This window comes from Acromyrmex echinatior, chromosome 7, assembly GCF_024713525.1.
Source record: "Acromyrmex echinatior isolate Ae372 chromosome 7, ASM2471352v2, whole genome shotgun sequence".
Lineage (NCBI taxonomy): Eukaryota > Metazoa > Arthropoda > Insecta > Hymenoptera > Formicidae > Acromyrmex > Acromyrmex echinatior.
Genome location: NC_141858.1, coordinates 9,162,356 through 9,181,200, shown reverse-complemented (window position 1 = coordinate 9,181,200; position 18,845 = coordinate 9,162,356). Strand labels below are relative to the sequence as shown.

Below are 18,845 nucleotides of genomic sequence, written 5' to 3'. Positions count from 1 at the left end.
CTGATGCTACCATAGGAAGGATGAAGAAAAAGAGATACAGAAAAAGAGAGGGAAAGAAGAGAACCCGTACTTGTTAAAATTAGTTTTATTCAACACTTTGGGATGGCCACAGTTGCGCATTGGAACGAATAAGCGGCAATAATCGCATGGAATGGGCAGAATAAATAAAAAGAGAAGAAAAAGAAATGTAATTGGAATATATAATTAAAATTTTTAGGAAACATGGAATTGTCGAAAACAACGTTGAATTATATAAATATATAATTCATTGTTTTACTTGAAGATTTTTACAATTCATTGTGAGAATTTAAATCATACATTTGTATACAATATAATGTGTAGTTTCTTATTCAATAAAATAAAATTTAAATATATAAGTTTGAGACAGAGAAGAGAGAGAGAGAGAGAGAGAGAGAGAGAGAGAGAGAGAGAGAGAAGTATTCTCGGACACGCTTGTTCCGCTTGTTCGCATGAGGTTGTTTTCATGATATAGTTGTGCGGATAGTTCGATCGAAGATAAGCGGAGTGTAGGAGGTAAAGCTAGGTGAGACTCCTAGGACAGCAACACGATACTGAGAGGTACCAACATTACCGCGCGAAAATCACGCTTAATGCTCGCTCCATATATTCATGTTATTCTGCAAATAAAAGCTCTTCTGCGACGTAGCTAAGGTAACTAAAATAAGAAATCCAGGTAGATGTTACTGAGGAACAAAATACGAATTTCTTGCTTAATTACGTTACTGGAGAGGTAATCTTAAATCCATTTTTTATTTAGATTAGTTGAATTCTAATCTCCAATCCGTAATTAATCTTCAATGTACACCGAGAGAAATGTTTCGTATGATACATCGTACGTATGATTTACAAAGACTTTCTTACTTTTATTACTCTAGAGAACAGAATTTCTAAATTAAAAAATAAGAATATTTTTATAAGTTAAAAATTTCGTTCTAATCAAAATTTGATTATTCTGACAAAACGTCTAAAATAAAAAGAAAGTTTTTGTAAGTCACATACAAAACATTTCTCTCAGTCCAGAACGTCAACGTCAACGTAATTTCAAGCTCGAGGTGCTGCGACAGTCGGCGATGCATTTCGATGTTCAGCATAGACTTGAGTGGCACTCAAGCCGCGAGTAGAACGTACATATTCGCCGCGGCTTGTCCGTTCTTTCAAGAATGTGCAACGCCGAACGGAGAGCAGCATTCCCGCAGGTTCGCCGTTGCAGTCCTCGCGCGACATTGCTCGCGTGACAACGGCTAGAGAGAATCGTGATTCTGTTCCCTGGCAAAGTAAATAACGCGCGGCTCATCTGCACGGCGCGGTGCGGCGCGGCGTCGCGTCGCGTCGCGTCGCGTCGCGTCACGTCACGTCGTTGCGCCACTGCGCCCGCTGGCGCTTTCGCAATCCCCTTTTCGTACTTTCGCGACGGTCGATATGCAACGAAACGGCGACGCATATCGCGCTCGTTCGCGCGACCGCTGGAAGATGGCCGCGTTCCTCGGCGTGCGCATAGACGTCGCAACGCCTATAATATCTCTCGTATCATGGTTAAGCAAGATTTCTACCTCTGTGTCGATTCGTCGTCCCTTTAATCCAATTCTCCTTTTCTCACGCGACGAAAAAAAATTGTACACTCTGTATACATTAAATAAAATAAGTAGGTGTTACGCGATAAGCTAATCGTCCATTTAGTTAATACTTGGATAACTTCAACCTAACCGATTAGCTTACTCGCCAATTAACTTGTCAAGTAACAGCTGTGCTATCTTGTTAACGATGGATAGAATTATGAACTTTTTTGTTGTTCGATACATGGAAAGTTTCATATTGAATAAATTATGTAGAAGTTTTGCTATAATGTTAGCAATTCCGACACATTTTTATCATCGATGTAGATTTTTATCAATTTAAAACTTTAATCTGTGTTTAATTTACTCTTCATCCTTTTTTTTCAATTTTTACTAAAAGAAGATAAAAAGTCTGTCAAATAGAGACTAAAATTAATATACAGGTAGAAATAAACATCGATCGTTAAATTAATTGCAGATTAAATTAATTATGCGAGCAAAGTCGATCTTAATTCCTATAAAACCAAAAGAAATTTTAATAACCAAAGGAAAGTGAAATTTTCCGATTTAAATCTCTCTTTCATTACTGATATCGGATATATATTTATGATTTTTTCAAAATCATCCATTAATTTCAATAAACAAGCGACAATCTTTTTAATGAGATTTATCTCGCTGCTATGAATATGTAAATTATTTATTTAATAAAATATTTATATTTAATAAAAAAAATATGAATGTGTACTCAGAGCTACAAACGAACTTCATTGCTATTAGTTGTAATCAATTTCTAAAAGACAAAAAAACAAGATGGACTTTCAAGCATCGTCAAACCGAAGTGATCATCAATGTCGATTGTGATAATGATTAGCAACTACATTAATCTATCATGATATATTATATTCGATGAAGGATGTTGCATCGTCGACGAACGCCTCCTCTTCCAGTCGACGACCGACGTAGCACGATTTCGCATCGCGGTTTCACAGATTAATCAGTTAGGAATGCGAACATGCGGCGAGGAAGGACCGGAGGCTGCAAAAGCGATCAGGGATGAGTAGACCGAGATCGGACAGTCTGAAGACCATTTTAGATAATCTTTAACTCGCTCTGAAAATTCTACATATGATTTGGCATATACACTGTTAAATATAAAATGTTAATTTTAAACTAAAATTTAAAATTAACATAAAAATTTTGCATGTCTCTAGAAAGCCCGCTATACGTCTTTAAATTAAAATTAATATTTTTAATACTATATTTTGTCATTATTTTATAATTAGAATTTTGTAAATATTAGTCGCAACAACAAAGTGTTGACGCTTCATGTTTCTCTCTTATATCGTGATTGATTTATTCATCAGAATCTTATCATTTTATATATTATATTTGAATCAGTCATTTGAGAAATATCATAAGTAAAAAAATCTAACTTTTGGGAAAAGACTGAAAAAGCTTTTTAATTTTTACAACTGTAATATTAAAAAGTCAGTTTTTCAAAAGCTAGATTTTTTAACTATAAAATTATAAAATTCACACAAAAATATTATTAGACATCAAGACCCACTTTGACCAAGTATAGCCTTTTTCGCTTTTTTATGTTGAATATACATTTTTGCTTAATATTTTCAGATTCTTATGAAGTTTCAAAATGACTAACATTGCAAACATCATCTATAAAATTAAAACGACATCAAGGTGGATGAAAAGTCAAGCTTTGATAAAAATCGGCGTTTAAATGGATGATGGGAAACTCTAGATGGATGATTGGAAAACCGACATTTGTTCAATATCGCGCGAGCAAATCGCGGTACGTTAAACGTGGGTGTCCCAGAAGAACGGAGGGAACGACGTGAAAGACGACGACCCGACATTGTGCGCCTCCGCTATTACATCCAAGGTTACCCCGACGAGTCGTAAACTCTCCTCTCGTACCTCGACGTTCTCTCGCGTGTGCATCAGCTCCCTGTTCCGCTTATCCGCGACGTGGGACTATATTTCAAACGCGTCTCGATAATGTACAAATTGACTCGGCGTCGACACTTGGTCATTAACGCTATCCAGTAAAATATAAACAACAGTACCCCTATTTTGTAACTCTTAATGATAGCGTCGATGTCGTTATGTTGTCATTGCGCAAGTAGAAAAGCTGTACAATATAATGATACCAGCACGTAAGAATTATACACGGAAAAAAACAATCATGATTGAATTAACAAAGATGTGTTTGATTGTGCAAATTTTGATGGAAGAACTTTTCTTGTATTCTGTACGAGCGTCCTAAGCCACCGAGGTCTTGGTAATTCTTCGCAATAATCGGTACACAATAAGGAAACAACGTCTTTCTTTCTGGCGACATAATATAAATAATATTAAGAATCTTTATTTTGGATCACATATGTGAGAAATACAATCAGTACTAGAAAAATGCTTATTACGGTCGAAGCTGGATCTTCATTGCTTTACCATATTGTAGTCTTTTTAGAACTACGCACCGAATTGTTTTTCCGGACTATAAACGCAATTAAAACTACTCTAGTAATCGCGAATTAAATTGACAAGCAATTTAATAATTTGATGTTATCATCAAGCATCATATTATAAAGATATTAATATATTGAAACTGTTAATAAATAAATTTATTTCCCCTAGAAAAACAATTCGGCGCACAAAAAAATACATATATATGGTATATATGCAAGTACGTATAGTATATATTAGTAATTCAAGATTGAATTATTTAAAGTAATGAAGATCCAGCATCAACCGTAATAGACATTTGTCTAGTATTGATTGTGTTTCTCACATATGCAGTCCAAAATAAAAATTCTTAATATTGTTTTCTTGTAATCAAATATTTTATTATTATTATGACGAATGAAAAAAGAGTATGATTAGATTTTAATATGACATGTATGGTTAAAGGACTAGAGCTAAACAGAATTTCTGATTATCACAATTAAATAATTTAGTATTCTAAAAGTTGTTATTTTCATCAGAATTTATGCAATCTTTGTCAGATTATTTTAACCAAAAAATTATTCATCATAAAAAATGATTCATATTTTGTAAAACAGTTTAATTGTTATACGTATTTCAGGCTGATTCAATCAACTTTTTTTCTAGTGTAAAATATAGGACTATATCGTTGAAGTCACAATTGCGACGTGCGAACAATTGAGCATAATAATTAGCGCGTCCGCTTTCCGAATGTTCCGAATGTCGAAGCGTAATTCCGAGGCAGTTAAGATTATCAGCGCGTCGGAAAACAGAACGGAAACTTTTATTTACGCAATCGCGAAGCGTGCACTTTTTCGTCATTTCTCAGATAAAAAGAGAGATGGACGGAGACGGAAAGGGAACTAAAACTAGAGATAGAGTCCGCGCGCGGAACAACTTCCGTCGACGAGAAACTTGCTGAAAGAAAACACGCAACATTTATTTTTCCCGCCCTTGGACACATAATGCGTGTACGCTCATATACATCTGCACGCGTGTCCATCGCGTTGCACATTTCTTCGTTATGCATGCGATAAACATGTTCCTTACGTGTGTGCTGAAAAAAAATGCTGAAAAAAATGTGATAAATCTTAATATAAATTTTAATAAGTATATGTTTATAAATAGTACTACAGATTTTTAAGAGATTGGATATCATTTAGACAACTTCTGATTGATCTGCCATATTTTTCAAGACGCTTAAGATAGAATGAGATGCGTGGGTGTCTCATCCTAGCCTATGCATAATCTATCTCATTCTATCTTAAGCAAGTCACGAAAAATATAGCGGATCAAACGATGTTCATCTCTTATTTGAAAATCCCTAAATAGTACTCGTAAAATTTATTTACAGTAAATATTTATTTAATAAAAAAAATAAGACTTAAATCACAAATTGATAGTTCTTGTACCAAATAAATATATGTGTTACTACATTTAATAAATATTTAGTTAGTACTAATATTTATTAATGCAAGAATTTATTAACAAATATATATTATTGACAAATATATATTTAATAATTTTTTTTCAGTAGATTATAACATCGATATGATTCGTCAAAACGATCGTGCATCGCAAAAGTAATCTCTCTCTCCCTCTTCTTTTCTTAAATTTAATGGCGACACACATGTAACGCGGTCAGAGTGTTTCGTCTAATGCCGAACACGGCATTAGATGAACAACAGCAATTGGCCTCTACATTTCCGTCAGACATAGTTAAGCTAGTGGCTTAATTTATGAGGCAATTGCGATTGAAGTAATTGCGTCAACTGCAAATAACGCGCTCAATTTTCTGGATATTATAGGACTCGAATCTCTAATTTGAATTGTGTAAGAGAAAAGTGCGACACTTCCAAAGCTGATGTTCTTTGACGTGTAATTGATAGATTTATACGAGATAAATTTTAATTTTATTTCTATCGCTCTATCTAGTCTTATTTATATCTCTCTATAATTACTCCTTATTCCTAGCACTCTATAATTACTCCATAGTCCTTTTTCATTAGTCTTTTAAAAGATGACTTTTTTTCATAGAGTGTTGCCTCTCTCTTTCTTTCTTTTCCTTTCCAAGTTTCCTGAATACGCACTTTAATTCACGTTATCACTCGCGTGACAGGAAAATTAAACGTTTCGCATCAAATAAACTCAGTTGACTAATGCCGATTAAACGAATACCGACAAACGAGCTTATAAAACGATAGTAACGCATGTCTATCGTGACAACTTCATCTGTTTTTTTTTCTACTAATAATCGAGAGAGATCCGCTTTGCTCTGCATACCGTGTTTTAAAGCGATCCTCAACCGCGAAGACCACTAGGGGAATTTAAATCACGTGCTAATTGCGTCAAATGTTAATTACTTTTACAGTTAAACTACTTCAACAACACGCAGTAGTCCAAGGGAGAATACATGGGCGAAAACTCCGGTATCTTGATATTTGTTTAACGTTGCAAAAATTTAAGGAAATAATAATCGATACAATTTGTATTAATATTTCTATGTTTTTCGATCCGTATCAATATGTACATTTGTTATTTTCTTTTATTTGATACAATATATGCGCAATCGAATATAATATAAATATGCAAATATATAATGTACATAGTATTTTAATTAAGCAAATATGATACGCTCTTATTTTGATAAAATTTTATTTCTCGTTACTATTGTGATTAAATTAACAAAATTATTTTCAATTAGATTAATATTGTCAACACATCATTTTTCCGTGAATAAGATGTGGTAAGATATCTTCACTATTAATCATATCGTATGTTTACTACAACTTAATTATAAATAAAATTGTCACTTTTTTAGTTAATCGCAGATAAAGAAAAAAAGAGATATTTTTATTCCTTCACAATTAATTGTTACACCAAAATTCTATTTTATGATTAATATTCTAAAATTTTGATTGCAGGAAAAGAATGGAAACGTAAAAAAAAAATTTTTTTTATTCCTCTATAATTAATTATCACATCAAAATTATATTTTAAGATTAATATTCAAAAATTTGAATGAGATTTCAAACTCATCTTCATCGGAAAACTTCGTTTTTCGATTGAATGATGTTGTTGTATATAGCAATCGAATAATATTTTCTAGTATAAAGTTTAAATCTTCAAAAGTCTTTTCCTTCACAGTTATTCTTCAGTTTCTAACGCTCGATAAAAATACTCGGAAGTAGATTTTAAACATGAAGTTTAATTTCTTATATATACCATTCTGTAATGGAGGATCAGATACGTTACGACTGTTATCATCACAGGGTGAATGTACGAGTATTCGTTGAAAACGCTATCGCGGGCATAGCGAATGAGATTATCGTTTTTCGAACTTTTTATTATCGCAACGAGGCCGCAGCGATACCTTCGAACATTATCGATAACACTCAAACGTATGCCATAATAACAAACGTTTATCGGCAAACGAAAGAAACGTTTTTCGAAATGTAAATGATCCGACAAGTAAATAATAGATTTTGTAGAATGCTATATTAAGCTTGACTTTAATAAACAACTTCGCATTTATCGCTGGTTTCTCGAATATTCGAATTGATGTATGAACAAGTTGCATTTTTGGAATTTTTCATGAATTCCTTCAAGTAATAAAAATTCTTAAGTTGGTACTCATCTGGTCATTTTTCAAGATTATCTTTCGCTCCTAATGTGACATACCCAAGATTTCTTTTACTGTGTGCTATGCTATAATGCCTTCTTTATTAATAAAGATACATACTTTTGCTTATATCGTTATATTTCTTGATACATGACATTATAATGGAAAAGAGCATTGTTATATATTCATTTTTATAGTATATTTTTCACTCACTGTGATAGTGATAAAACAATATAAAGTGATTAAAGGATTAAGCTAATTCGACACTGTGATTAATTTATAACTCTTAAAACCGTACTTAAATAAAATGATCTTAAATACAAGAACGAAATACTAGCCTTAAATTCTTATTAGAACAAAATGAAAAATTGTAATTAATCACTAATTAAACCAATCGTTTCGCAATAGCAACTAGTTACTTACTACAAAAAACATCAATTTAGTGATGATAACACAGCCAGGAAAATACAATGTTTACATTATTATAAGTCCATAATCACAAGTTAACCATGACAGAAAAAAACTGGGCCTAACACACACAACTACCGGTGCAAACTGCCGGTTAAAAAATATTGTCGACAGACGCGCGAGATGGGTGGGCGCATCGTAGTTAATTTCGCGTGCCAAAAACAACGCGTGCCGCTCGTTATTCGCATTGTAAGTACAGAATCGTCAGAATTTCATGCGCCGTTAATATTCTCATGACGTCATCCCGCAGAAACGCTATCGAATGGATCCTTACAGCTGAACGGCGCGAATCGATGTATCTGCGCGCTGAGGAAAAACGCTCGCGGCAATTCAAACGCGATTCTCTCCGTCGTATTCCGTAACATGGATTGCCGATAACGCGGCTCTGTTCTGTTTATAGAAGAATTGACTGATATATCACGGTAGGAGATAATGTTTGAACGCAGCTAGCCGCGCTTTCCAGAGTTCCGTCTCTCTTTCCCTCTTCCCAGTCGACGAAACGAGATCATTCGTTAATCTTCGCTCGAGAGTCACGATAACGCCCCGTACAGCTCGCAAGACGTTTAAAGCACCGTGTAATTTTGCCCCGGAAAGATTTATACGATGTATACATATAACAACAACGCGCGAGGCGATGCCGATGCCCAGCGAGATGATATAAATCGATCGCGGTCGCTTCGCAAAAATCGACTAACGTTTGATAAAAATCCTTTACCGTTTAAGATCATAGCATATAAAAAAACGTAAGGCAGTACATTTTTAGATATCAAATAAACCAATCCCCTTAAATAATTTTATTATTTTTAACTTCCATCTGTGTTAAAATATAAATCCATTCTGTACACTCTAAATTTTTGAGAGTGACTTTCACTCTCAAAGAGTGATAGTTGCGCCAGTCCGACAGGAGTGAAATTTTCACTTTCAGACAATGAAGAATCACTCCAAATGGGAGTCAATTTTCAATCTATATGGAGAATGAATAATTTCTCCAAAAAGGGAGAGACTGAAATTTCATTCTGATAAATGTTAAGTTTAGCCTTCCTACATCTAATCTAAAAATTAGGCTTAGACGTGTTGCATAAAACGAATATGGCAGAAACAAGCGTCGTTGTCTCGCGAAGCGAGATATTAATCATTAAAGTTGACCTTTTAAGAAATTCTCTTCTGAAAGAGTGAAGTTCATTCCTTGCCTGGCGCAACTATTTCTTGGAATGAAATTTCACTCTCAAAAAGTTAGAGTGTAATTAATTTCAAAGTAAACATTGTGCACATTAATGCATGCGTATACAATAAACTATTTGAATCAAATACACATAATACACTTTCTCGAGTTAAATTAGTATTGGATAGGACTGGCGACCTATAGAAATGATTAAAAATAACTCAAATTGGATATAATTTAACATTAAATTTAACAGTATAAAGTGTAAACAGAAATCAACCAGTAAAGAATGCAATAATATAAGCGATAGCAAATATGTTGATTTCTTTACTGCTTAAGTTTTTTTGTGTGCCATGGTTCTAACTCTACAATAACTGTAATTACTGTAAATCGTAAAAATGGACCAATCATGGTCGAATGTGAAGAGAATAATCGACTATGGTATTCGTAATCGATTCTTATTTCAAAACCGTCTTAAGACGCTAATGCAGCCCTCTGATTGGTTCATGACATCTCAATATTAAACTTAAGACAGTCTTGAATATAAGAACTGACTATGAATACTGGCCTATAATCAACAATTTTTATGGTTTACGACTATTATAAACATAAGAGCTGTCAACACACTTTCCATAATAGTAGTCATAAAACGTACTGTAGAATTAACCAATTTCAGTTAAGAATTGTCAAACCATTTTCAGCTCTGGTTGTCTTAATTCTTACGATACATCTACTGCTTAAGTTTTTTCTGTAGGCCCTAAGAGCATACAGAAAAACTTAAGCAGTAAGAAGATCAATGTTGAATGCAATACGAACAGTAGAATGAATTTCAAAGACGCGATTAAAGACCGTGTCTTGAAGAAAATACGTGTCTCGAAATAGCTTCGTGATATAGTGTTTTTCGAGGATTGCAAAATTGAACAGCTCAAAAACGACAATCTACTAATCTTTCTTCATGTCGCAGAATTATCGGAATCATTCCAAAATTAATTCGCGAGAATATCGGATATTTTTGCCAAATCAGAGCTACATATATCTAATCAGAGCCATATATATTCCAAATCTTCGTATAAAAACCGAGACTAATCGGTCCCAATAGTCTCTTTAATTAGATCGAACACCAAAATATCAGACGCATCGTATGGACTCTACAGACGTCTCGTTAACTCCGACAAACGACCAATACTTTACGGCGCGTGAAGATAATCGACAGTAACGATCGGCCTGTTCAATGAACAGGCCTCATTCTGTTGCCGCATGACGTCGTGATTTCACACGACATTGTGACCCTGAGGTTTTACGACGAATGATGATCTGCAAAAATTACGAGTTCACTATCTTTCCTTTCAATTACGCAAACAACGGTTGTACTCGATTCTCGACAAATCTAGGATGAACTTTCAGTAGAATTTTCGTCGAAATTTTTGTTCGATCTGTAGTTTTCTTCGAAATAATGAAGCAAAGCTTTTCCTAAGATTTTATAGAATACTTTTGTTATAGAGACGACTAGATGGATTTATCGTTCGCAGATTCTTTTTCACTTTAATTGTTTCTCATTAAATTTTTTTATTACTGCACTAGAACTTCCCTCCTTCCTTTTGTCAAACATATCCTATTTCATTTTGGATGCTTCAGCAAGAGACAAATAACACAGTGTGACATAATGAATAATTTCGTTGTTTAATATTGTCAAATAAGGATGTAATGATTCACTGTGTTACACTGTGTCATCTGTCTCTCGTTGAAAAGCTCTCTAATATAGAAAATGTATACAGAATTGCCACAGAAAATAAATTTAAAAATTTTCTGACTTTTCCAGATTTTCCAAATGGAAATGGAAAATTTTCCATGACCAATATAAAATATGTAAATTTTACATAGAATCAAGGATTGTAAGAAAGCTAGTCTATATTAAAAACAACGCAAAAGAAGTAGTCTAATAAAATTTTAAGTGCAAATTCAAGCCAACAAAACAAATTAATATTGGAAAAATAATGGATTTATAACGAAAAAGAAGTAACAAATAAAAATAGTGAATAAAATATGGATAAATTTTAATTATTTCGTTAAAATAGCTTAAAGTACGCGAATTTTGAACGTATTTGACTAAACGTCAGATATTTAAAAAATTATAACAATTATTTGAAATAGGAACAATTTAAGGGAATTGTAAGCAAATTCAAAATTTCAGACTATTTTATTATTTTCTTTTGACTTTTCCTAGTTTTCCTTGTCCAATTTCAATTTCTCTGACTTTTCCCGGTTTACCAGGTCTAAGACAATCCTGGTATATTAGTTCAATTCTAGTTCTAGTACTAAGACAGTTACAAAAAAACAGACATATTTCGAAAGTTTCAGCTCTATTAACTCATAACATAAACATATATTTGTGATGCTAAAAGAGAATATATAGATCTTTGGAATAGTACTACTACTAAAGTTGTTATTAGTTTTAGTGGGTTTAAAATTTTCAACTATATAAAAAATGCAACACTTGAACTTAGCATAAATATAGTGCGATAATTACATGCCTACATGAATAAAACAAAACTAAAAAAATAAAAAAATAAATAAATAAAATTGTGAAAATTATAGACTATTTAAAAATTAGGAAATTTCCCAGGGTCACCAAAATCCACATGTTCCAGTTTCGGGTTAAAAGAAAATGAATCTAGAGAGCCACGCGCGTGCATAAAACGCGCCCACGCGACCACCACCTGATCGTCCCGTTTATCCCGTTCATCCTCGAATTGGCCAATTGCGGAAATCGGATTAACGGAGCCTAAAGAGGGGCGCACGCTGATTAGGATTTACACGGCTCATGAATTATGCACGGGCCGCTTTTAAAAGTTAATCCGCGGCACTGCGTCGCGCTGCAATTAGGAACCGCACGCGGACGGCTCCGCCGCCGACGAGCGTCGATGACGGCTTCGTCGGAAACGCGGCCTATCGATCGCCCGCTACGCTCGCGCCGAAACAGCTCCGTGTGTGCGCGGGTTAAGGTTAAACCCCACGCGCGAGAGGGGAAAACGCGATACCCTTCGCAGCCGCCTCCTCTTCCGGCGCTGCTGACGTACAATCGTCGTCAGTGACGGTCTAACGGACAATTCTGGTCTCCCCGAAAGGAAGGATTGTTGAAGGATACAAGTCTCTCAGAAGCTGAATTCTTTCAACTCCATGAGATAGAGATAGAGAATGGAAGAAATTGTAATGTGCTCTGATACTGAAATCAAGAAATTTTCAGAAAATAAGGTTCAAGAGAATTGCATTTAAAAACAAATGCTGCATTAATATAGTATTACTGTAATTGAAAATAATCTTGTTAATTCAATAACAATATTAATAAAACAAATAATTTTTGTTTGTATTAAATATTTTTAAAAACCTGAGATGTTTGTTCCATTAATACTGTTATCGAATTAACAGGATTATCTTCAACTCAAACGCTATTAATAATACTTGTTATACTTTCTGTATATATCAACATTTTTAATAATTTTATTCTTAAATTGGAAGAACTAATAATAGTATTGTCTGATCGATTGTAAAACTGATAATATTAGATTATCAATTGATATTATTACCCTTTCACGAGTCAAGTGGAAATATAAATTCGACGAGATTACATTGATACGAAAAGTCAGTTGATCTCAATCAATCTGATAGCGATTACAATCGTGTCGTTTGCTCACTCGTCAATCTGTACGACTTTCTTTCCTTCGCGGTCGATACGATTTTACTTCGCCGGGCAACCCGTCGCTCGTTCGCCCACGCAAAGACGACTGGATTTTGTTGTTGATGGGACAGACATTCTATTCGAATGCCGCACAAACTTCTATACAGTACTCCGGATATAAAACTTGAAATCTGAAAATCTCGGCTGAAAAGATTCAACTGCCGCTACTTTACTTGTCGCATGAAGAGACATACGTATATAAAATGGCCATCGCACACAGAAAGGACTTTTGCTGAAGTATCTAAAAATTTAAATTAAATATAAGATATAAAAATAATTTTGTTGGACCGTCGTGTAAATAATTATGTACAATAGAACGCTACAACTGATTGTTACACAAAAAAAATATCATTCTCTTGCTAAGAAAAGTGATTAATTTACTTTCTTCCATTTTTAAGAAAGAATATTTATTACAAATTTTAGAAAAACTCATTATTGTGTAACTCAAAACAAGAATTAATTTTCTTTCGAAGAATATTACAAAATTGATCGAAGAAGCGACTTTATGTAATAAACAAATCGAATTTGTTTCAATTTACTTATCTCGATTAAAGTATTAAACTTAGGATTCAGAATATATTTTAAATAAACTTAATGCTTGTGATGACATTATGATTATAGATTTGCGAATTTATAGATTATAAACTTTTGAAATACTTGACAATAAAAATACTTGATACAAATAATTATTACTTGTGTATTGTATTGTGTACATAATTATTATTTTGTGTACATATTTTTCTATGTAAAATATTCAAATTTTTTGCAGTATTACTTATTGCTTGAGATTTCTACGTAATGATTTTGATAATTTAACAAAATTATTTTCAAGTCTGCATCCATCTAAATTTGTAGATACTTGAGCGAAATCATCCTTTCCGCGCGTGCGCGATTTTATTAGATTTTAACAAACATTTTGATTAAAAGCCTAATGTTTCGCTGTCGGCTTTAATTTCTCAGACCGTTGCGGATCGTTGATAAATCGAGCCCTTCGGTGTTACAAAACAGCTCGAAGCGGCATCCGTGCTGTTACCTGTCCGATTATCTACGAGCGAGCATAGCGCGCCCGCGGGTTCGGATAAACCAATCAATAATTGATTCGTGCATGGATGCACGACACGTAATGAAGTTAAGCGAAATGCAATGGCGTTTTAATCGAACGCATGCCACTCTCGATGCGGTGGGCGCGATCGACCAATTAACCGGCCGATTTCCGCATCTCAACGCCGGAGATCAATCGCCTCGCGGATCTGCGAAATCCAAACGTATCGAACATTATTGCACAAATAGCAAACGCTTGCAGATCTCGATCGACTCACTGACAAATGTACACAAAAAGAACGATTTTGCTAGGATATCTAAATATTTAATTAGATCTGAAAATAATTTTTGTTGAACCATCAAATAATAATTATTTATTAAGATGCTAACTTTTTGCGGCATTGCTCATAATGTTCGAGCATTCTGTGACTATCAGAAAAATTTCTAGTTAAAAATAGACAAACCAGAATTGATATTCATTGATAGCCATTCTGATCGTTTCAATTAGAATTCTTAATTCAACTAGAATTGTAATAGATTTAGCTAGAAAATTCTGATTTGTCCATTTTCAATTCCACCAGAATTCCATTACAACTTTTTCTAGTTATTGTGCTATAATTATTATTATAATAGCCCATTATTTTGCCAATTATTTTGATAGTTCGGTAAAATTATTTTTAGATATATATTTATATTGTTAGATATAGGAGTAATGATAACTCAATTCCTTGAGCTAAACAACATTTTATTATTCCTAATTTCCATATGTATCAAAATGTAAATCAATCTATTTCTGAGATTAGTTTCAAAATAAACAATGTCTACGCTGAAGAAATTTACCTAAATATGATTACAATTTCCAGTAAATTTTCAATCATATTTAAATAATTTTCCGATCATAAACATGTAATTTCCATAAAAAATTATATGAATTTTTTTATATAATAACATAAGTAATTTAATAAATAAATAACGAACTGAATTTGAATAATAAACCAAATTTAATAAATTTTTTTAAGTTAAACTGTATAACTCCGCTTTTTTTTTAGTTAAGTAAAAAGTAGCAAGTTAAGTTAAAAATAATATATTCAGTAGAAGCAATGGCGATTAATAGAAAATAATTAAAAATAACTAATAATTAAAATGACTCAAATTGGGTATAATTTGACATTATAGTTTAACGGTATAGTTAAATAATATTTATACAAATATATAGATATTTATATAGCTGTATATATAGATACTTCAACAAAACCGCTCTATATACAGAAACGGTTTACGCAGTTGCATACATTTAAATTAATTTGAAGTCATAGGATTAATAGTCTCTCGTTAAAAAAAAATATAGAGTGCTTCAGGCCCGTTTACGTAGCCCCGTCGAAATTACATCGCTAATACTAGCCAATTGCACGCGGTTTAAATACCGCGTCGCCGCATCGTCTAATATTTGTTAATATTTCACTTCCGGCTTACTATTGCGCGCGGCACCGGGTTCAAGTCAGCCGTGCGCGTTGTCTAAAAATAGAATATAGATATCTACATGGATGTGAAACCCGGGAGGAGAGTCCGCGCGTGTCCAATATTTCGCAAACAAATCTCGCGCCGAATGAAATCGCAATAGAGGAGAGTGGAAGGAAGAAAGAGAGACATAAAACAGTTTCGATGCTGGAAAATTTTCAGATTTTCTCCGAGGATGTATCCGAAACACGAAATAAAACTTCGTTCTTCACCTCTGTGTCGTATTAATCCTCGGTTAAATACGCATCGCACGCGTTCGCCGCTATGTTCACTAGGTACGTATAGCTTTCACAGCGAGCAACGAGGAAACCTTATGCGAGAGAACGGAGAGAGGAAAATCGGACGATGGTGAGGGAGAAAGAGAGAGAAAATAGGAGAGGCGAGAGCACGGTTGGGGAAGGGATAGCACGCTGAAAAGATCCTGAAAAGGGGGATTCCACGGGAGAGGAGGCGAAGGGTAAAGGGTAGCTGAGGGTAGCGCAGGAAGGCCGAATGGACAATATGGCCGCCAGCGAGCGAAGGAAGCGCCGCCTGGAAACATTTTTCTGTTCCCGCCGCGAAATAGTTTTCGACCGTTGTTTCATTTGCTGACTTTTCCGATCGCGCTTAGGTTAGATCTGTTCAAATCCCGGCGAAATTGTATTGTTGATACGATGTATATTGGATCTGAATTGTAAATCTCGACGTAGAGAGGAAGAAATAACGCTTGGCGCTGCTTTCGAACGATATCCTTTCACATAGGATCTGTTGCTTTTATGTAAAAAAATGTTCTAAAAAAAAAAAAAAAATTATTAATATCTCCCATCTGCTGGTAATAAAGTTTCATACAACAAACGTCCAAAGATCAAGTTTTTTTCACACTCAGAGAGATTTAAAAAAGAAAATACTGGAAGCTTATATGAAGATTAAATCCTTTAAGATTAATTTCCTTATAATCATGATTAAATATAACGAGATTCGTCTCGATGGAAATGATAGTTATAGGAATTTAAATCTACATTTGCAGCAAAACATTTTATATCGACATTTAACTTTTTTGCTTTTCCTTTCCAAAGTTACTTAGAAAAACTTAATTTTATCCTGGTTTAAATGATTTGATAAAACTCTATTAATACAGAAGGCTTCACTAAACTTAGAAAAAAAAAACATTTGTGATAAATAAAGCAGAAACTTCGACCTAAGAAATAATAATAATAATAATAATAAAATAATAACTTTATAACAAAAAAAATGAACAGATGAATATAAATATAAACATCTATTTGTTATTCTGACTTTAACATAAAGAATAGAGGCAGTGTACTCTCTAAATTCTTTACAGTAGAATCTCACTCTAAAGAATGAAAAGTAAATTAATTTTGAAAAAAAAAAACTTAATTTTTAATTTTTAAAAAAAGGCTCAATTTTTAATCTTTAAAAGTGAGATGTTACTATTCCGAGTGAGACTCTAAAAATTTTAGAATATCTTGTAAAAAGAAGTTACAAAGTAGCAATTTAAGATTTCAAAATATTTGATATCATTCTGAGTAAAATTTGCACCAATCTTGAAAAAGAATAACTCAATTTTCAATCTTTAAAAGTGAGATTTCATTCTTCACAGTGAGATTCATTCTGAAAGTTTTAGAGTACCCTTAAAAAAAAAAATAATAAAGTAACCATTTGAGATGCGAATACAAATTTGCATAGCTGTTACAATTTAAAGGAATCTCAAATTTGTTTTCTTTAGAAAAATCAATCGTCTAAATCGATCTGACATGAAAAACACGTGCGTGATTGAGAAAACATATTTCACGATCGCAGGAAACGAGCCGTGGAGTTTCGCAGCGATGTGTGTGCGCTTGACCTGCCCTCGCTCACCATTTTACCAGCCATTGTTGCCACCATCTGAGACGAAAAATTGCGTTATGCACAAATTAGATGCCCGATGAATATTTCTCACCGATTTCACGACAATCCAACGCGACGTATGTTTTCGTCTTCGTTCCCATTTGAATCAGAATAAGAAAGACCAGGAATCCGCGTCGGGCTGCTCGTCTTTCATCTCGAGAGAGACATAACTTTTTTTTGGTTAAGTACGACAAACGACGGACTCATTCGCTCTTTGAAGCAATTCCGCAGACACTCGCGTGTTTTTTCAGTCAGAGAATAGAGCGATTGATGAAACAACGCGAAATATGGCTCTAAACATTACTAAGATGAAGAAAATGCGAGCGAATTCGAAAAACTACGACGATCGACGACGACGATCGTTGTCGGCCAACGAAAACGGGAATCATCATCGACGGTCGTAGAATTGCAATTTCTCGATAAATTTCCGCAATTCGAAACACTACTGCGTCACCGAACCGATTTGCGGTTCGAAAAAGCGTCGCTTACCTTAATGTGACAGGAATACAGAAGCTCGCTCGTAGCTCGGATGTAAACACAGGCATTTTTCCGCGGAAATGACACTGAGGCAGCCAAAACGACGTGCGTCTGAACACCGTTTACATCGCGGTTGACGCCGATGCGTCGCGCAGAGCGATTCTGCGTTATTAAATACCGCGGTAAACACGGGAATTCGGTCTCTCCACGGAAAACATCAATCGAAAACTAGAGATGGCAGCCATTACTTTTGTACAAAACAAAGGTTCACATCCACGGACTCGCGAGCGAGCGAGCCTCGAACCCAGCGTCTTTTCAGCGCTCACGATGCGGCGCTTAATTCAAATCAGTCGAGTCAATTTCCGCATCGATTCCGTTCCGCCGTCATTTTTTCGTCTGCGAGAAAGAGAGATCTTACGATCGCCGAAATTTGTATAGTGCAAAATTAAATGTGAGATACGCTACATGACGAAATCGAGATAATTAATTAGCGCGTGCAAATTCGCCGAAGGACAGACGCCTGATTGGGCCGAAGTTAACGACGATTGCGGGAAGATGTCGCGTCGCTCGCGCGCGGCGCCATCTGTCGGCGAGTGCGGTAAGCGTGAACGCCGTACGCTGCCAACGTCAGGGAGCTAAACTGCGTCGCACTACGCCGAATCTGATCGAGCCTGAACCGAGCTGAGCCGAGTCCAACCGAGCCACTGGCCGAGCGGATGGCCTCGGTTGGATTCGGCGTATAAACCGAAGAGTCACGATTGCGATCTCAAATTTTCCGTCGACCTCCCGAAAGTGCCCGAAAGTCACACGAATCCTCCGCCATCATCCACCACTGTCGCGGCCGCTTAGACAGCTTAGGTT

At 34.7% G+C, this 18,845-nt stretch overlaps 2 long non-coding RNA genes across 2 annotated transcripts; one reads left to right on the top strand and one right to left on the bottom strand.

Annotated features, from left to right (window-relative positions):
• Positions 1-578: 578 nt before the first annotated feature.
• On the top strand, positions 579-6,533 carry LOC105154437 (uncharacterized). Its single transcript, XR_847185.2, has 2 exons — positions 579-1,295; positions 3,207-6,533. It is a non-coding gene; the product is annotated as an uncharacterized LOC105154437 (long non-coding RNA).
• A 10,334-nt stretch (positions 6,534-16,867) lies between these two features.
• On the bottom strand, positions 16,868-18,568 carry LOC147909154 (uncharacterized). Its single transcript, XR_015545727.1, has 2 exons — positions 17,560-18,568; positions 16,868-17,504 (listed from the first exon to the last, which is right to left on the bottom strand). It is a non-coding gene; the product is annotated as an uncharacterized LOC147909154 (long non-coding RNA).
• Positions 18,569-18,845: the final 277 nt, after the last annotated feature.